Below are 18,910 nucleotides of genomic sequence, written 5' to 3'. Positions count from 1 at the left end.
TAGTCCCACTAGGGAGAATATGTGGATGATCAGTACAAGAATAATACACATGAAAAGTAATATGACAGTTGTACTAAGAATTATAGTGTCCTCCACACACCTTGTGAGGAAATCCCATTATTTTTAACTATGCACAAGAAATATACAGAGGACAAGTTTCAACAACGTTGAGAAGTTTTAAATTGTACAGCATATGTTCTCCAAACACAAAATTCAACTGCAAATACATGATATGTTCTTCTTCAAATTCTGTAAATTTGGGAAGTAAGTTGTTTTCTTATAAAAGGTCATTGGAATGAAATAAAAGTACAGAGGGTATTGTAAATTATAGGTAGGATCAGAATTTTCAGAAATATGAAAATATGTAGAATACAACTGACAAAGGGCACAAAGAGAAACATGTAAGATTAAATTTGTATGTTAAAGAAAGGAGAAATATGTCACCTAAGGTATGGTAGAAGAAAATATTAATCCCAAAATTGGTAGTAGGGAGAAAAAAGAAATAAAAACAAAATGAGAAATCAATAGAAAAGAAAGAAAAGGAACAAATAGGAAAATGCAGATGAGTAAGGAGTTAAGAGCTGCTCCTCTAAAATAGCTGATGATAAGCTTCAGGTGGAAAAAAGAGAGAGAAAATATAAGCCAGCCGTAATGGGGATTCAAAGAGCTATTACTACAGACCATACATACACCACAGGAAAACAAAGCAGAGCTATATGACATCCAATACGGTTGTTGAGATGACATGAGCCTTAGAGGCAACTGAAGCTTAAAGAGCCAAGCTTTCCAGTCTTCAGCAGGGACAGCAAGCAGCTTCAACTGTCCTGTTAGTGTGGCAGAGTACAGTGTTACAACAACCTTGAGAAACTGGTGGTTATACAGTCCAAAGTCCACTTATCATTAAATCCTTTGATTGTGCTCCTAAATATGTATCCAAGAAACATTAACTCATTTCTGTTCAAGAGGTGTACAAACAGCTTTGCAGAGCAGATACAAACATAGAGCTCCACCGTGACAATGAGTCACAAATAGGAGAGAAAACTGTGACATATATTCGATATAAAGAAACAAACACCTTTCATGTGCACATGGATGAACCAAAATATGCAAAGACAAACAGCTAGTTGTCAAGAAGTCTATGGTCTGGATCTATTCAAAGCTGGAGAAAATACATTTTTTTCAATAATGCATTTATTTATTTAACATCCTGATCAAAGTCCCCCTCCTTCCCCTTCTTCTCTTCTTTTCCCAATTCCACCCTTACAAATCCCTCCATTTATTACCCACTCCCTTTCTCCTCAGTATGTTTTAACAAATGCCCAAAGCCATTAATCTGTGCACTGAAAATGTGTATATTTCATTTTTTCTGAATTATTTCCCAAGTCTTATTTAAATAATACATATATTCTTTTTTAAAATTTGAATAAAATTTAGCATGTTTTTTTGAGAACTGTTTAAATTTCCCCCCATTGGTGTTTTAGTTGGTGTTTCTATTAATGTGAAAAACCCCATGACTAAAAGTAACTTTGAAAGGAAAGGTTTTATTTCACCATATAGCTTGTCAGTCTGTCATGGACAAAAGCCAACACAAGAACTTATGGCAGGAACTTGGATGCAGGAACTGAAGCAAAAGTCATGGAAGAATGCTACTTCCTGGCTTCCTCTTCATGGCTTGCTTATGCTCTCTTATAGTATCCAGGACCACCCACCCAGGGTTGACACTACCTTTAGGGAGATGGGCCCTTTCGTATCAAACATCAATTAAGAAAATATACCACAGGCTTGCACACATACTAATCTGGTGGGGACATTTTATCTATGGGAGTTTATTTTTCTAAAATACTGTAGCTCATGAAAACTATCAGTAGAGGTGACCTTTGTGTTTATTTCCTTTACCCATTTTTTCTATTATTTAATGAAATATATAATATCGTTGTGTACTGAGAGGGAGCTTTTTGAAAATAATATGGGTTGGGGTTGATTCATTAAAAAAAGTAACTATTTTAAAATCATTATCAAGTATTCACTTGAGATGATCATGTGGATATATATGTAGATGGGAGATGTCTGTATACACACAGACACACACACATATACACATACTGAAAATGTCATTATATAAAACACTTTTTTATGAAATATCACTACAAATGCCAACTGAAAGCCTCAGGATTTTAATGGATTCATCTTATTACTCTATTTCTCATTACTTTCCCTGTTTTCTCACCTATAATTCCTGGCTCTCCTTCCCAGGTGTGCCTAATTTTGGCTGCCCCTAACCATGCAGCTCAGATGCCCATCCTCCCTTACATGCTGGACTCATTGTGGTTCTAACCCTAGTCTTTCCTCTTACACATTGTTTAAATGTAACACATTCTGCATGGTAGGCATTGAAGTGGGCAGGTTGAGGGAGAGGAAGAGGCAGTGACCAATTTCTCAGGCAGTAGAGACTACATCTCTTTCTTGTTCATATGTCAAGGATTTTTGGGATGCTCTGAATTCCCTGAATAGTTATACTATAAACTTCTGATATCCATGGAAGTTAGAAGGTCTGTTACCCTCAAAATAAATGCTCTTTGTCACTGGCTACTGATTTACTGACCAGCTCCCAAATGCCGAACAGTTGCAGATACAAACAGGAATTTCATCTTAATAGACAATTCGGTACCCTGGTTAGTAAAGACATCATCACAATGCTTCCAGCCTAATTTCTGTAACTGTGGGTAGCTGATATTTATCACTGCCACCTTCTGCTATCTCTTTTATACTAACTTTGCGCTCTGCAAAAACCTGTTAGTCTCATTCTTTATTCAACTTTTCCTTTATCAAAACAAAATTTAAACATTGTATTTGTACACACATGGGAAACACAAGTACTGTTCATTTAAATATACAAGCATACACATGAGTATGTATAGTTGCATGTATCTAATGCACATTTGGGCATGGTTAAAAAAGCTCACTGTTATGTGTCTCTGTCTCCTGGGATGCAATGCTATAATGTGAATCCCTAAAGAGAAAAGATCTGCCATCTCTATCCCACATAACCACAATCAGAGCCAGTACCTGTTGAGTTAGTGAAGGAAGGAAGAAGGTGATATTCAAGGAGAGACATGGATAAACATGGAAGAATGGCTACAGCTCTGGAGTTGATATGAGTGTAGGGTCAGAGAGAGCTTTGTGTCTGCATCTGTCTAGCAAGGGTCTCTCTGGCATCTAGTTTCTGAATGTATCATTTCTCTCCCACTAGACAGAGCTTAGGTTAAGGCTGATTTGAGTCCAGTGGACTGACTAGTGACCTCTGTTGCATCAGACTGAACTCTGGGGCTGAGAAGGACTTGATGAGAATCCTGGGGACCATTAAGAAGGGTCAGGATGATGTCACCTTCTTCAATTCTTTGCCTTTTTTTTCAGAGGGTTGGTGCTTTGGGTAATGGCAAGAAGGAAGAGCTGAAACTTTCTTTCAGATACAATAATAGCCATGACCACCCTACCCCAGACACATGCCCATCCAGGGAATTGAGTCAGGAGCTGACATGACCCCTTCATAGAAAGTAGATGCTCACAAAGGCACAGGGGAGACCGGCAGTAGCTAAGTAGCCATGTGAGGTGTCTTTGACAAAGAAGACAATGTTTGCATCTGGATTTGGGGTGGTCAAGGCTCAGATACATCAAAATAACTCATGACTTATTCTTGGGAGAAAAGTCAGCAGATGAGATAAACAGAAATTTGCAGTAAGAAAAGGAAAAGGGAAATTCCACTACCCCCTTTTTATTTCACAGTAGACTGATACCTGCTATGTTGCAACTCTGTAGAAAATCAGAAGTCCCATGGCAAAGGGAGTGACATGATGGTTACCTAGCTTCATCTTCTTGCTTGCTTCATTTTCCATGTATATCTGAAATCATGCCTTCGGTTGATTTGTAGGTCACAGGCTCACCCATGGACAAGGCTTGGACAGTTATGAATAGTTTATATAATAAGCAATCTTCTAGATGTTCCTCAAAAGCTGAGAGAGAGATCATTTTAAACTTTTGATTATCTTATGGAGTTTTATTTTAAGAAAAGGTCTCATTATGTAGCCCAGGTTATCCCCCAAAGTCACAGAAACCCTCCTTCCTTAATATTTCAAGGGCTAGGACCACACCTATCTTTAATGTGAATATCATCATTAATAGGACTAAGATTCAGAAAAATTCAGATTGCTTCTCTGAACCCCTCTTTTTCCTGAGTTCTATTAAATGACCTGCGAGTAATCATACATATGCACATATGTACACACAAACACTCTCTCTCTCTCTCTCTCTCTCTCTCTCTCTCTCTCTCTCTCTCTCTCTCTCTCTCTCTCTCTCTCTCTCCCTCTCTCTGTCTATTCTTTCCTTAATACATGCTGAACCTGAGCCATGGACTGGCTGTCTGGCTGAATCTCCCACATTCCCTGGAAACTAGAGAACAATGTATGAGTTCCTGTTGGGGGGATGTAAATGAAAACTCTGGCTGGCTGAATCCCAAAGAAAAGGTTAGTCCTACTTCTGCCCCACAGCTGCATACTACAAATTATTCTTGAGTCTGCAGATGTATAGTTAGTTACACAGCACAATGCTTGCCTAGCATGTGAGAAAGTTCTTCCTTCAAACCCCAGCCTTAAAAAAATCAATAAATGATAATATCAACTAAAACTGCCTTAAAATTATGAGAATTAAAGCCATAACACCCGGGAGTTCTAAACATAACCATGTATAGAAGTTTAGGTGTCTTGATGGTTTCTGTCATTTTAGCAACTCCAGAGTCCTGACTTCCAAGCTTGCCTCAAACCTCCCAGCTGGTACACTCTCCTTAGGCTCAGACATGGATTCCTGATTTGACCACTGTTTCTCATTTCAGTTCTGTCCCCCATCCATTCCTCCCAACTGATACAGGGCCTACCCTTGGTCTTGCCACTTTAATCTCCCTGCTATGTTGTCACAGTCCACCCTTAATTTAATTAGACTTTAGTCCTTTGTTGCCATCTCATAATGCCATACTTGGGTCACTATTTCATTATATTCAACACACCCCACTGTATTAGTCATGATCTCATTGCTGTAAAGACACACCATGGCCAAGGCAACTTTTATAAAAGCAAGCATTGAATTGGTGCTGGCTTAGAGTTTTAGAGATTCAGCACATTATCATCATGGCAGGAAGCATGGCAGTGTGAAGGACGACTTAGTGCTGGAGAAGGAGCAGAAGGAGTTCGACACCTTGATCTGAAGGCAGCCAGAGCAGCCAGGAGGAGGAGGGCCTATTCTGCACTGGGTGGAGCTTGAGCACTAGAAGACCTCAAAGACACCTACACAGTGACACACTTCCTCCAACAAGGCTACATTTATTCCTACAAGGCCACACCTCCTAATAAGTGCCAATTCCCATGGGCCAAGTATATTAAAAAAACACCATACCTACCAAGAGTACTCACAGCATTAATAGCTCCAGAAATCAGTACACTGTGTGTCATGTCATATTTTACCCCTGCTTAGAAGCTGGGTTGTTGTTTGGGTAGATCTGGAAACATCCTATACAACAGCTAACCTGAACTTACTGCTGCCCCCGTGAGTAAGTAGCCAACTCAAATCCAACTCAAATCTGTTAGCACTGCCAATAAAGATTTTGCAGAAATCTCTTGGGGACAGGGAGAAGAAGATTTGGCTCAAGTTCTGACTTTAGTAGTTGTTAGTGCTACAAGCCATTGCTTCACTTTCTTAGCTGTAAAATAGGCCAATATTACGTTATGGTTTAAAATTACCAGGTGAGGACATGTCAGAGAAAAAGCCAGAACCTAGTTATTATTACCATGATCAGTGTCATTATTATTATTGTAACAATTACCCTCATTTCCGCACCTTTATTTTTCTCAGCCATCACTGTGAGATAATAATATGCTTTTTTCTCCAAAAGTTGTGACAATCAAAAGAGCCTATATCACAGTTATTGCTATATTTTAAAACTGGTTGTCACTTTGCCATACTAGTTTCTTATATGCAAATTACTTAGAAAATAACCTCTTCTGCATAGAAACTTTCTCTTTTGTTGGACTATGAATTTTCAGGGCAGAGCAGGGACTGTCATTATTTCAGAGAGTTACAGAGTTTAACAATGGCCACATAGATCAAGTGGTATGCACATGTCCATTGATTTCATGCAGCTTGTCCTTACAATAATCATAGAGATTTAAACCCTTATCTTTGGAGAAAAATGAGGCAGAAAGAATGTAAAAGACTTGCAAGATGTAAACTATTAAGAGGTGGGTACAACCTTTGGACTGAAGTTATATGGTGGCTACACCCTGGCCTCTAAGCAACTACAATTTTGTTGCTCCATCTTGATGGGAACTCAGTTCTGTCGGGATACATCAGCTTCCTGAGAGGGCAAGAAGGCTGCTTCTCTTGCTGTAGGCTGCCTGTATTTAACCCCTGGGCTACTACAAGTTCTGATGTCTGCAGGTTTTTTGTTTCCTCATTTGGAACATACAACTAGTGATAATATTGGCCTCCTGTGGTTATTGGAAGAACCAAATCTCCCAAAATATTTAAATAATTTAGAAAAGTACATGACAAAAATTCAGCTTTATTTTGAGCAATAATTATAGTTACTATCATGGAAATCCAGAAAGTATTTGTGAGTAAATGCAGACCTATCTAGTGCCCCCTGCATAGTCTAAACTTAGCACCAATAAGTAAATATCTAGCCCAGAGCCAAGAAGACAGCAGGAAACCTAGTAATTATTTATTGATTGAACAACATGACTGTCAAAAGTCAAGGGGTGGGGCTCGTACAGAGGCCCAGCATGAGTTTGCCTTGTGTTCTGAACATTGATCTGACTCCACAGGGTGATGAGTCCCCAGCCAGGAAGAATTCAATTTCAGAATTGTAAATGGAGCACACATCCCCTAATCCACTTCCCCTTTACCTTGCAGCTCTAGAAAACCACTATTCCAGCCCACCCCTGCAGCACAACTGTCCAGACACCAAGGACACCCACACATACTTATCTCGTGGATCCCAAAGCTACAGTTGGACCCTCAGAATGAAAAAAAGTTATGGGTTTAATTAAAAGGCAATAATGCTGGGAAAGTCAGCAGACCTATGGCCTTGTGTCTGCTCAGGTACCATAGTTCCAGTCGTGATTAGAACAAGCGAGGCACCTGCACCCTCCTTCTGCCTCCAGCATGCTCAAGACAAGAGCATCCTTTATCTTGCAGAAACTGAGCCCATCGCAATCATTTCTATATGTTATTAAAGACAATCCAGGCCTCTTTTTTTTTTTAAATGCACAGTTCTGGAAGTTGGTGATGCTCTTACTTCAGGTTGGAGGTCCTAGTGGGACCTGAGACAAGAAAGAGAAACTAATACATTGCATCATTCCTTACCACTAGAGTTTTTCTGTTGCTGCCAACCTTATGCGATCCTTCAGGGACTCTGAAGGGTAGCTCAGTCCCCTCTAAATTTTGCAGTCATGCTAAGAAGAGTTTTGTGTCCCAGGGCTCAAATATGGAGCCAGAAACTTATGATCAAATGATAGACAAGGGTGCAAGTTGGGCACTCACAAAGCTTTTTGGTCACCAACTCATCTTAGAGGATCATTTGTATCTTTTTCTTTTCTAATTCTATTATAAAACATCATGACCAAAGCAACTTTTAGAAGGGAGGTTTTATTAGGCCATATGGTTTTGGAGGGAGAGGAATCTGTCACAATCACATTGTAGAGCTGGCAGGGGGCAAGTAGGCAGGACACTTGAGCAGCAACTTGGAGAGCTTGCATCCTGACCCACAAACAGGAACTGAAGAGCACACTGGAAAACAGGAGGCTTTTGAAGTATCAAAGCTCACCCTCATGACATTCCTCCTTCAAAAAGTTAAGTATCCTAATACTTTCTGTGCTAGATAGTTTTATGTCAACTTGACACAATCTAGAGTCTGATAGAAAGGCATCTCAATTAAAAAAATATTCTATAAAATGGGGTTTGAAGTATCAAAGCTCACCCCCATGACATTCCTCCTTCAAAAAGTTAAGTATCCTAATTCTTCTGGTGCTAGATAGTTTTATGTCAATTTGACACAATCTAGAGTCTGATAGAAGGGCATCTCAATTAAAAAAATACTTCTATAAGATGAGGTTGTAAGTAAGCCTGCAGGACATTTTTTTAATTATCGATTGATGGGGGAGAGTACAGCCCATTGAGGGTGGTGCCATTCTTGGTCTGGTAGTGCTGGGCTCTATATGAAAGAGGCTGAGTAAGCCATGGGGAGTAAGCCAGTAAACAGCACCCCTCCATGACAACTGCATAAGATCTTGACTCCAGGGTCTTGTTTTGTTTGATTTCCTGCCCTGACTTCTTTTTATGATGAACAGTACTGTGGAAGTGCATGCCAAGTGAACTCTTTGCTCCCCAACTTGCTTTAATCATGCTGGTTTTTGTTTGTCTTTTTGCAGTAATAAAAACCCAAACTAAGACACTTTCTGAATCATAGGGGTTCAGGTATCTAAGCACATGAGCCAAACAGGGGTCACTCTCATTAAAACCACAACATTCCATTCCCTGGTCCTCATAAGCTTGTGTCCAAACCATGATACGAAAAAGATTTAGTCAAATTCCACATGTTTTTTTTTTGTTTGTTTGTTTGTTTTTGTATTTTAGTTTCAACACTGTTTAAAGTCCAAAGTCTCTTCTGACATTTAATATAATCTCTTAACTGTAACCTCTTCAATCAAAATGCCATTTATACACTTCTCATATATGGTGGCAAAGAATATATACTACCTTTCCAAAAGGAAGACATTAAGCATCATGAGGAATACTAGAACAAAGCAGTACTACAACTCAGTTGGGCAAACTCCAAACCCTACAACTCTGTGTCTGATGTCAAAAGGCTCTGATGCCCTTCCAACATTGCTGCCTGCAGCATACCACTCTTGCTTGAGATGACTGTTCTCCTTTGTTCTTCTTGACATCTCTCCTTGGAAAGTATCTACAGCTCTGGCATCTTGGGGACATCCAGGTTTCACCTTCACAGCTTCATTCATTGGTTTCTTAGGGCCTCCTTGCATGGACTCCCCTGCTATAACCAATGGTCTCTTGGGGGCTGGGGAATCCTTGCATGTATGTCTTGCCACATGGCTGACTTCAGCAGTTTTCCTTAGCCATAGGTGAAGATTCTATACCCTCTTTACTAATGTGTCTTTCATGCCGGTACGTCCAAGACTAAATGAGAAACATTGCTAAGTTTGGCTACCAACTTGGGGGGAATCCTGGCCCCTGGTCATATTTGTAGCAGTTTTCCTTTGTTGCTACTTTTAAGAGCAGAAAGATTTTTTGGCCTTTACGATCACAGGTTAAAAGCTTAACCCTGTGGGGGACTAGCCTGAGGACACCCTTACCTTTATTCTAATGAGTGCCAGGCCTTGCCCAATCTTCTTATCTCTTTCAGCATAAGCTCTGGCACTGACATTAAATTTTCTGGCCCTCTTTTTCTCTTCAAACTATACATTTTGCATTTCTTTTTGCCCTGCTTGCTCATTTTTATTATAAATTTGTATAGAACAGATTACTAATAACCATATAATAAAGTAAGTATTGGGCTACCTTGAAAACTCCTCTGCCAAAAACTTAGTCAATTACTTTTCAAAATATCACAAGAATGGTCTTTTGCCTATTAGTAATATTTTTCCTCTCTGAAACCTTTTGAGCTGGGTTTCCATATTCTGAATAACTCTCAGCACTACTGCCTCCCAAGTTTCTACTAGATTGGTCCATTAAGCTCTGCTTACAGTCTTTACCCACCTTTCTAGTCTGCAGTCCCCAAATCTTCCACATTTCTCAAAAAAAAAAAAAAAAAAGCTAAACCAAACCAAACCAAGAAAAAACAAACAAACAAAAAGCCAGAAACAGAAACATAATGGTCAGGTCTGTCACAGCAATAGGTCACACCCTGGTACCAACTTCTGTATTAGTTTCTTCTTCTCTATTGTTATAGTAAAAACATCATGACCAAGACAACTTTAAAAGGAAAGGTTTAGTTGAGAGACAGGCATCCATCACCATCATGGTGGGGAGCATGAAGGCAACAGGAAGGCAGCAATGCTCTGTAGTGGAGGATGAAAGCTCACATCTCTATCCACCAGCTGGAGGCCAGAGTGTACCCAAAATAGAGAGGAGCTTTTAAAGCCTCAAAGCCCACCTACCCCCTTGATATAACTTCTCTAACAACAACATACCTCCTCATTCTGCCAAATAGTTCCAGAAACTGGGGAACAACTAGTCATTCTCCTTTAAATTGCCTCAGAAGGTACTAACAGTTGGAGTGAATCCCCAAATTTAGATGTTGCCAGCATAATAATATAATACTAAGGGGCAGAACTATAAGAGATGATGAGGCTATGGTACTCTTAACTCATGAATGACACACAGGACATAATCAACATCTAACTGGGATTTCTGTCTTCCACCACGTGAGTTCACAGAATCTTTTGTTTCTGCTGATGGAGCAAAAAGAATTAAAACAAACAAATAAAAATGCCAATATTTAAGTAGAGACTAGGGAGACCACTGCTTTCTTCTTGGGCTCCCAGCCTCAAGAACCATGATCAGTAAATTTCTGGTCTTTATTAATGTCAACACAAAGCAGAATGGACCAGAGAATGCTGATGTACATGGCAGATCTCACTGCAGATAAATGGACATAGGCAAAAGGACAAAAAGCAGAAAAAGGTAGGTTCAAATCCCAGCAGCACATTCTCCTGGCTATGTGAACTCAAGAGGCTTTTGCTGGCCTCAGTGTCTCTCTCTGCAGCAACCAAGGTTTGATCTCAGTGGTTTTCTACACATAGTTCAAGAGTTTGCAGTTCTGCTTTAGGGATATAACTGGCAGATACCTCAGACTAGCAGAACAATAGATGAAGATTATGTGGGGCCTAGAGGATTATACTGAAGCATTTCAAGGAAAAGAAAACCTGATGCTATAACGTGACAAAGAATTAAGCTGATATAATAGGAGTATGGGCAGATATCTAAATATCTTTTATATTTATATTTAAAAGTCAAGTCTTGTTATGCCACAGGCAGGAACCAACTCCCTCATCTAAAGTCCAAAACCAAGATCTGAGAAAGGATTGATTCAGGAAAGATGAAAGTTTGAGCAGTACTCAGATCCAATCTGAAGTATGAATGGGACATGGGAGTGAATGTTTCAAGTTCATTTATTTTTCTCATAGAATTCATCATGAGTTGGCAGTGGGCCCCACTTGCACCAGCTTGTGGTAGAATTCCATTGATATTGTTATGTGACCTTGAACAAGCCCTACTCTTTCTCTAAAGCTCAGACAGCTTATTAACAATGGCCATGTTGGATTAAGTCAGTAATATATTTTTTCTTTCACATAATGAAAAATATATCATAGTGTTATCCAGTTCCAAGGGTGTCTTGACTTTGAGCTGATGTCTTTCCCTCTGGAGGATTTTTCAAGGTTATAGAGCTGCTTCTGTTAGAACAGCCCTACTGGCTGACAAGGAGTCCTACAGAGAGACAGTGGAGCAGAGAGATGGTCAAGGTCTGCCTTCCCAGCTACACTCAATTACTCTCTGTTCTCACAGAGGAAATCAAACCAAAATAAATAAGCATGAGATTTATTGTACAGTGACTCTTTTGTGAACCTGTTATAATTTGTACAAAGAATAAGAGCTCCCAAATCTGGGACACTTCCAACATCCACGGTTAAACACTGTCTGAGCAAGAAGACATCTTGGAGACGATTTAGCACCTAGTAACCTTGAGGGGTAGACTGACTAGGTACTCTACATGTCATAGTGACCCAGGCAGAAGGTGCATCTTTGTGACCTTGAGCAAACTCTTTGGCATCTTCTCCATCAGTCAGTTTTCTCATCTGTGAAGTGTGGCAGTGATCAAGGCTGCCGTGATGATGAAAAGAGATCACTAGTGAATCGCTACTATGGAGCTGGTGCAGAGAAAATGTTCGTTGCTGTTCCTTACTGTCACTTAGAGCCTACACTTCACCTGTCATTCATATAATAAGGATTTACCCAGTGCTTGTGATATGGGCCTAACACAGCAAGAAACAAAATACAATTTATGTCCCCCTGAGGCTGACATTATGGTGTGGAGAGAGAGAAAAGAATAAGATGAGCAGTAAATAAACCAGATAAGTTGTGATGGAAGGAAAGTGCTGGAATGAAACAGATCCAGCAGGAGAGTGATGTTACTAGTGTGATCCAGAAGAGCAACTGTGCCTGTTCTGTTCCATCCTGACCTCCCCATCCCACCCACTCCCCTCTTCCCAACTCTCTCTCGTGAGCTTTTCTTGCCAGATGCATCTTGATGGTTCTGGCTGGGGTAATTTACTTTGAAGATGTTAGCACTAAATTTTAAGCCCAAACATTCTTATAAGAACTGAAATTCACCATTTTAAGCCTGTTGTCCATAATGGACTCCCACCACCTAGGACAGTGTTAGACATGAAGTCAATTGGCCAAGAGTAAAAGAGGGAATAAACTCCTGCTTCTTCAAGACGGATAAGCTGAAATGGGTGTTTGGTCTCCTGCAGTATACTTAAGAATTTGCAGACCTCGGTCATCTGCTAAACCACATTTGTTTTTTTTTATAAAGCTTATTCCAACTAGCAGAAAGGAAGAGATCTGAGAAGCCAGGACAGATACAATACCTCCTCTGTTCCCCAAATAATTCCAAAGAGTCTCATAAACACTCTGGCCTTTTGTTTTCTTCTTAATTATATGTGAAAGCTACAGCCATGTTTTAGAAGACATGCCAGATATTAGATGTAAAGAAAGGATGTGAATTCTGATAAAACACACCTTAGTTTTTAGCATGATAAGCAGCTACCAGACAAGAGTAAAACTTGGAATAGTTAAGAAAGTGTATAATATGAGCCACCCAGGTAGTCTCCTTCAGCACCTAAAAAAAATTTTAACTCTATTTCCCTCAACCAAACATGGCAGGGACTTTTTGGGTATAAAAGAAACATCCTGCCCAAAAAATGCAACTGAGATTTCCTAAAAATGTAAGACCTAGAATTTAAGGCATTTAGGAGCTCAGAATAAACAGACTAATTGTAGGAATGAAATATCCATTAGTCTAAATGAATATTTCTATAAAGCTGCATGTTAGACATTGATAAAAAGAAATGATTAAATGCAGAATTAACCAAGATTAATTATTTTAATCAAGAGATTAATCACGATTATATCTTTACATTAGTTTGCTCTGCTGTTGTTTGCTCAGCAATCTGGGGGAAAATCTGTTCATTTATCACCTTCATGCTTGAAAATCAGCCCATAATTTACAGTCTCCATCCAACACCACTGGCCTCTGCAAACAGAGGCTCCTGAGCAGATAAACAGCATTTCAGAAGAGAGAGAAAGCATTGGGCCAAGGACTTAGATCTTCATGCCAGGGACCCACATTCAAAGTCAGGGAACAGAAAAAAAACAAACAAACAAAACTTTTTAAAATGCTGGGAATCTTCAGTTTTTGTTAAGTTTTAGATCTTTTAGCTATGTTGGCAGGCTGGGGGTGGTGGAGAGTGATTGGGGGACAGTAGTTGGGGTTGAGAACAAGCACTTGTTGGAAATGTCGTTGTAGAGACCAGGGGTGGCTTTTGGTGCTGCATCTCAGACACGCACCATTGTTGGGAGACAGAATCCGTCACTGACCTGAAACTCAGCTAGTCCATCTCATTTGGTGATTCCTATCTCTGGCTCCTTAATACTGGGATTGTACAGACAGACCACTGGGGAAAGCTGGGGACCGAATTCAATTCCTTTTGTTTGCACCTCCAGTCCAACCAAGAGATTTGCATTAGAAATTAGGATTTGGTTAAATGTTATTTCTACATTTGTGAAATTGTCATATTTTCCCTTTCAGTTAGCTAATATGAGGAACTGAAGCTGAGGAGTCCAACTTAGAACTTGGAAAGTTCAATAAAACTCAAAATCCTGACCCCAGTGCCAGAATACACCACAATCAGCACGTGCTGTCTTCATTACATGCAATGGATTCAGATATGACTTGATAACATTTTAGTCAAAGTGTTTATGACTATCTTCATGAGATGTTACGCCTTGAAGATGAATGCTTCCCCCTAGGAAGTTTGTGTTAGATACTTGTCACCATCTGATGACTGTATTTTGAGACTTGGTAAAACAAGGGGTGAACCTTGACTAGAGGAAGAAGGTCACTGGAAGTGTGACTCTGAAGATCATATTTTTAGACTGATTACTTCCCTTTGCTGCCTAAATAGCATGATGTGAGTTACCATGGTCTGCCACACCCTCTCCATACTAATGGATGGATCTCCTACCACACCCTCTCACCATATGTGAATGAATCATGAACAGGGTGTGTTTCTGCAGGCATTGTGCACACAATAATGTAACTGACATAGAAACCTGAACCCAGAGTGAAGACATTGCTGTGACTGACTAGACTTGACCATGTGCTTCTGAGGTCTCTGGAACAAGTTTGTTTAAGGAACTTAATTTGTAAACCTTTAGAGAAGCAGGCTGGACAAGATCTAACATACTGCTGTGGTCCATTTAGTGGGAGGTTCTGGTAGGATCTCGAAAAAAAAATTGGCATTCAGATGTCAACAGGAATAACATAAAACATAAAATATATCCTAAATTCTGTTTCAGTGGTATCTCAAACATTTATGAATTTTGAATCTTTATTTTTTATTCATTTCAAAATATCCTAAAACCATTTGGCTTCTTTCTTGATACATGAGCTGTTTAAAAAATCTGCTTGACTTTCAACTACTGTAGGAGTGAACGCTTTAAGCCCTACATGTTTAGAGGTAAACCACTATGGGTAGAGAGCTTATTTGTTTATTTCTTTGTTCATTTGCTTATTTTCATATTAATTATTTTAATTGAAGATTTATCCCATTTGCTAAAATTAAGTCTAGGCATGTTCTTTCTTAAACAATGTATAACAAATCACAAAACTGGACCTGTGGCTAGGGCATCATTTACAAACACACTGTACAGAATTCTCATCTGGATAACATCACCTGTCATGACAGCACCCTTGTTTGCTTTTCATTCTTTGATAAGCACCATGATCAAACACAACTTGGGAGAGGAAAGAGTTTACTTCATCTAACAGCTCATAGTCCTTCATGAAGGGAAGTCAAGGCAGCAGCTAAAGACAGGAAGTGAAGCATAAACCACGGAGGAACACTCCTCACTGGCTTATTCCCATGGCTTTCTTAGTCTGCTTTTTTATACAACCCAATATACCCTACCAGAGATGGCTCTGCACACAGTATACTGGTCCCACCCACATCAATCATTAATCAAGAAAATGCCCCACAGGGCATTGATTTCCACAGATCAATCCGATAGAAACATTTTTTTTTCAAATGAGGCTCCTCTTTCCAGATGACGCTAGCTCCTGTTGAGTTAAAAGCAACAACAAGAAGCAAACAAACAAAGGCACCAAACAGTTATATTTCTTCCATTTTCTCACATAGCTATTCTGTTTACATTTTACACATGCATACAATATATCCTGATCATATGTGTGCCCTTAATCTTCTATTTGTAATGAATTGAGTCCAGTTAGTGCTGCTCTTATGCATGGAAATGTGAGGCCCCAGTGGGTGACCTCCTACTCCTGTGACTATGACCAGCACTAACTGTACTATGTGCTTTAGAAAACTCATTCAATGGGGCATGGACAACCTATGCATGAGAACCACACACCCTTCTATTGCTCTTGATAAAAACATTTTTTCCAACATCCTTTCTTCTAGCTTTTGGAGAGTGTAGTGCATCATGGGTATTTATGTTTGAAACCGTTTAAATTCTGAAAGGTTTATTTAATTTCCAGTTTACACTGGGCCCTACAATACAGCCCAAGTAGGGTTCGCCTCAAGATCCTCCTGTATCAGTTGCCAACTACTAGACTCAGTTTCCACACCTGGCTAAGAAAGTTTTCTTACCCTCAAAATGATCTAATCATGGCAAATTCAAGTGGAAAGCCTTGTATATGTTTCTATGGTTTGCTGGAGTGTATTATGAATGTGAATTAGGTCAAGGTTATTGGTAGTGCTCACAAAACATAGTGTCGCCAATTCCCTCTATGCACTCTGTCAATCAAGAGAAAAGTATTGAAATCTCAGGTTATACTCTCTGCTCATTCGACTGTGATCGCAATTCTTGCTTCTGCATCAAGGCTGGCTTGGGCATGTCCTTTTAAAGAACTGATTCTCTGATGGTTAGGAAATGGACTTCCTGGTCATTGACCATGCCAGCTCTCTTTGATAAAACTTTACATGATGTTTTACTTTTTAATGGTTTCTGCCGCTACATTGGTAGTACATTTCTCACAGGCAGAATATGTTTGAGTCCTGCTCACTGAATCCAATCTGACAACCTTCTTCATTTTCCTGTCACTATTTACACCATGAACTCTTACGATTGTCATCATCACCATGTGTCTGTCAGGACAAATTGCCGGTTTCCCATCTACTTTCACACTACAATCAACCTAGATCACCGACACCATATGTATCGGAAGTTTCTCCCTGGTGAGTAACTGGTCCCTTGTTTGATGGACACCAGGTAAAGATCTGTTAATGTGTTCACAGCAGACACCATTCACCTGGAGATAACATCAGAAATAAGTTCCCAAACTGCCCCCACCTTCATTTCAGACATCTGTGGCAAACCTCAATATCTTTAACCTGTGCTTCTAACTGGCTATAAACTAGAATCTCAAAACCCACTCTTTGGCTTTGATCAAATAGTTTGAAAATCTCAAAGAAGTCAAAGGAATATTTATTTAAGTTTACTGGTAGACATAAAAGACACTACAGAGAATATTTCAAAAACTGCATGAAAAGATAAGGCTTATGTGTATATGCATGCACATGCATACTTGCATGTGTGCATGTGGGCATATGTGTGTGGTGTGTATGTGTGTGTGCTCATTATGTGTGTGCCTGCATGTGTGTTTGTGTGGTGTTTGTGTGTATATGTGTGTATGCCTGTGTACCTAAGTGCTTGCATGTGCAGAGTGTGTGTGTGTGTGTGTGTGTGTGTGTGTGTGTGTGTGTGTGTGGTGAATGAGTATATGCTGTGTATGCGTGTGTGTGCATCTATATGGCATTGTGCATATCTGTGGTGTACGTTATATACATCCATGTGCTCAGAGACCAGAGGACATAGAGAGTGTCTTCTATCACTTTTATCATTTTATTTTATTACTGTGAAGCAAGGTCATTCACTGAACATGGAGCAGCCAGTAAGCCCTAGAAGTCCCCGATTCTGTCCCCAGTAAGACCACACGCACAAGCACACCACTTTGTTACATCAGTACTATTGATTTGGAATCCGGTCTTCAACCTTCTATGGCAAGTGCTCTCACCCAGGGAGCCATCTTGCCAGTCCCACTATGATTTTGGTGTTTCCTTGCTGGCCTTAGAATCCTCAGAGTCAGCTGGGAGAGGCAGTTTGGCTTACACATCTTATCCTTTCTTTCTCCACAACTTATTTTGAGGGCCCCAGTAATAAGTTACACATGTCTTTCTATACACAATCCATGAGAGACATGATAGAAGGTATGGCTCCTTGTCCTGCAGAGGCATTCTGAGCAACATGTGTTCTTACATCCTGAAGGAGTCCTCTCGTCTCGGTGGGATGAGTGCTACCCTGTGGCTTACTTCATGTATATAGTAGAATTTCTCAAAGTAATTGTGACCCATTTCTTTTCCTTCGCTAAACAATTATTTGGGATGTAGTTGACATTGTCTACCCAGTGCTCAAGAACACCAAAGAGAGCAGAAAAGCAAAACCAAAATTTCTGGTGAGTAGGGTCTTCCGAGAATGCCATCTGCAACACTAGTCTGTCTGTTTATAAATGTAACAGCTCGTATTTACTAAGCTTGCACTATGTACTAGACCATTTGTTTGGTGAATAACATGAATGATTTCATACTCTCCAATTTTTACTTTTACTGTGTATGTGCTACAGAGAACAGGCTGCTCAGAGGTGGCCTACAGTTTGATAACCTGGTCACAAGGCTTTGACCTTTGAACCCAGTTGCCCCAGCCATCGCTTAATGTTCTGACAAATTAATTAGCTGCTGTGAATTTTCTTTCTGTTGTCCTTCCATCTTCTTCTGTTCTTGCCTCTTTTCTCTTGGATAGATGTTGTAAAGCTCATTCTCCATATGAGATATTTTTTTTCCTAACCCACAAATGTAACAACCATGTTTTTAAGCAGTGGCAAGAAGCCTGGAACTCTGCCTATTCTCATAGGTAGCAGTCTTAAGTGGGAGGGTATGAAATTGTATTGATTCACAAGAATTTGCAATTAATTATTATTACTTTATTAGAACCATCATATGGCATGGATGTTCTTGTCAAGATAGACAACATTGATACCTGCTGGTATGTAACAAAATCACACAACAGACCTGCTACCCACCACAATGACCTTGGCCAGAACTTTTTATGTCCATCTTTAATGCACAATCTAAGAGTGACAAAAACTAGACACACTCAAAACAGATCTCTACTCAACTCCTGACTTGAGAATAATTTTTTGTTTTTATTTTATGAGTTTGCCTGTATATGAGTTTGTATGTGCACCATGTTAATGTCTGGTGCCCAGGTAGGCCAGAAGAGGGTGACATAGCCTCCAGAACTGGAGTTTGAATGTGATTGTGAGCCTCTGTGTGTATGCTGGGACCCAAATTCTGCATAAGTAGGAGTGCTCTTAACCACCGAGCATCAGTCACTTGAGCAATAACCTCATTTCATTTATATTTGTCCTTTACTTGGCTGAGCCTATCAGCACCTATAGGTGCTTTCAAAGCATTCCTGTTGTCTC

Source organism: Micromys minutus (assembly GCF_963924665.1).
Source record: "Micromys minutus genome assembly, chromosome: 2".
Taxonomy (NCBI): Eukaryota; Metazoa; Chordata; class Mammalia; order Rodentia; family Muridae; genus Micromys; species Micromys minutus.
The sequence above is the reverse complement of the archived record's forward strand: the minus strand, read 5'-3'. Positions refer to the sequence as shown.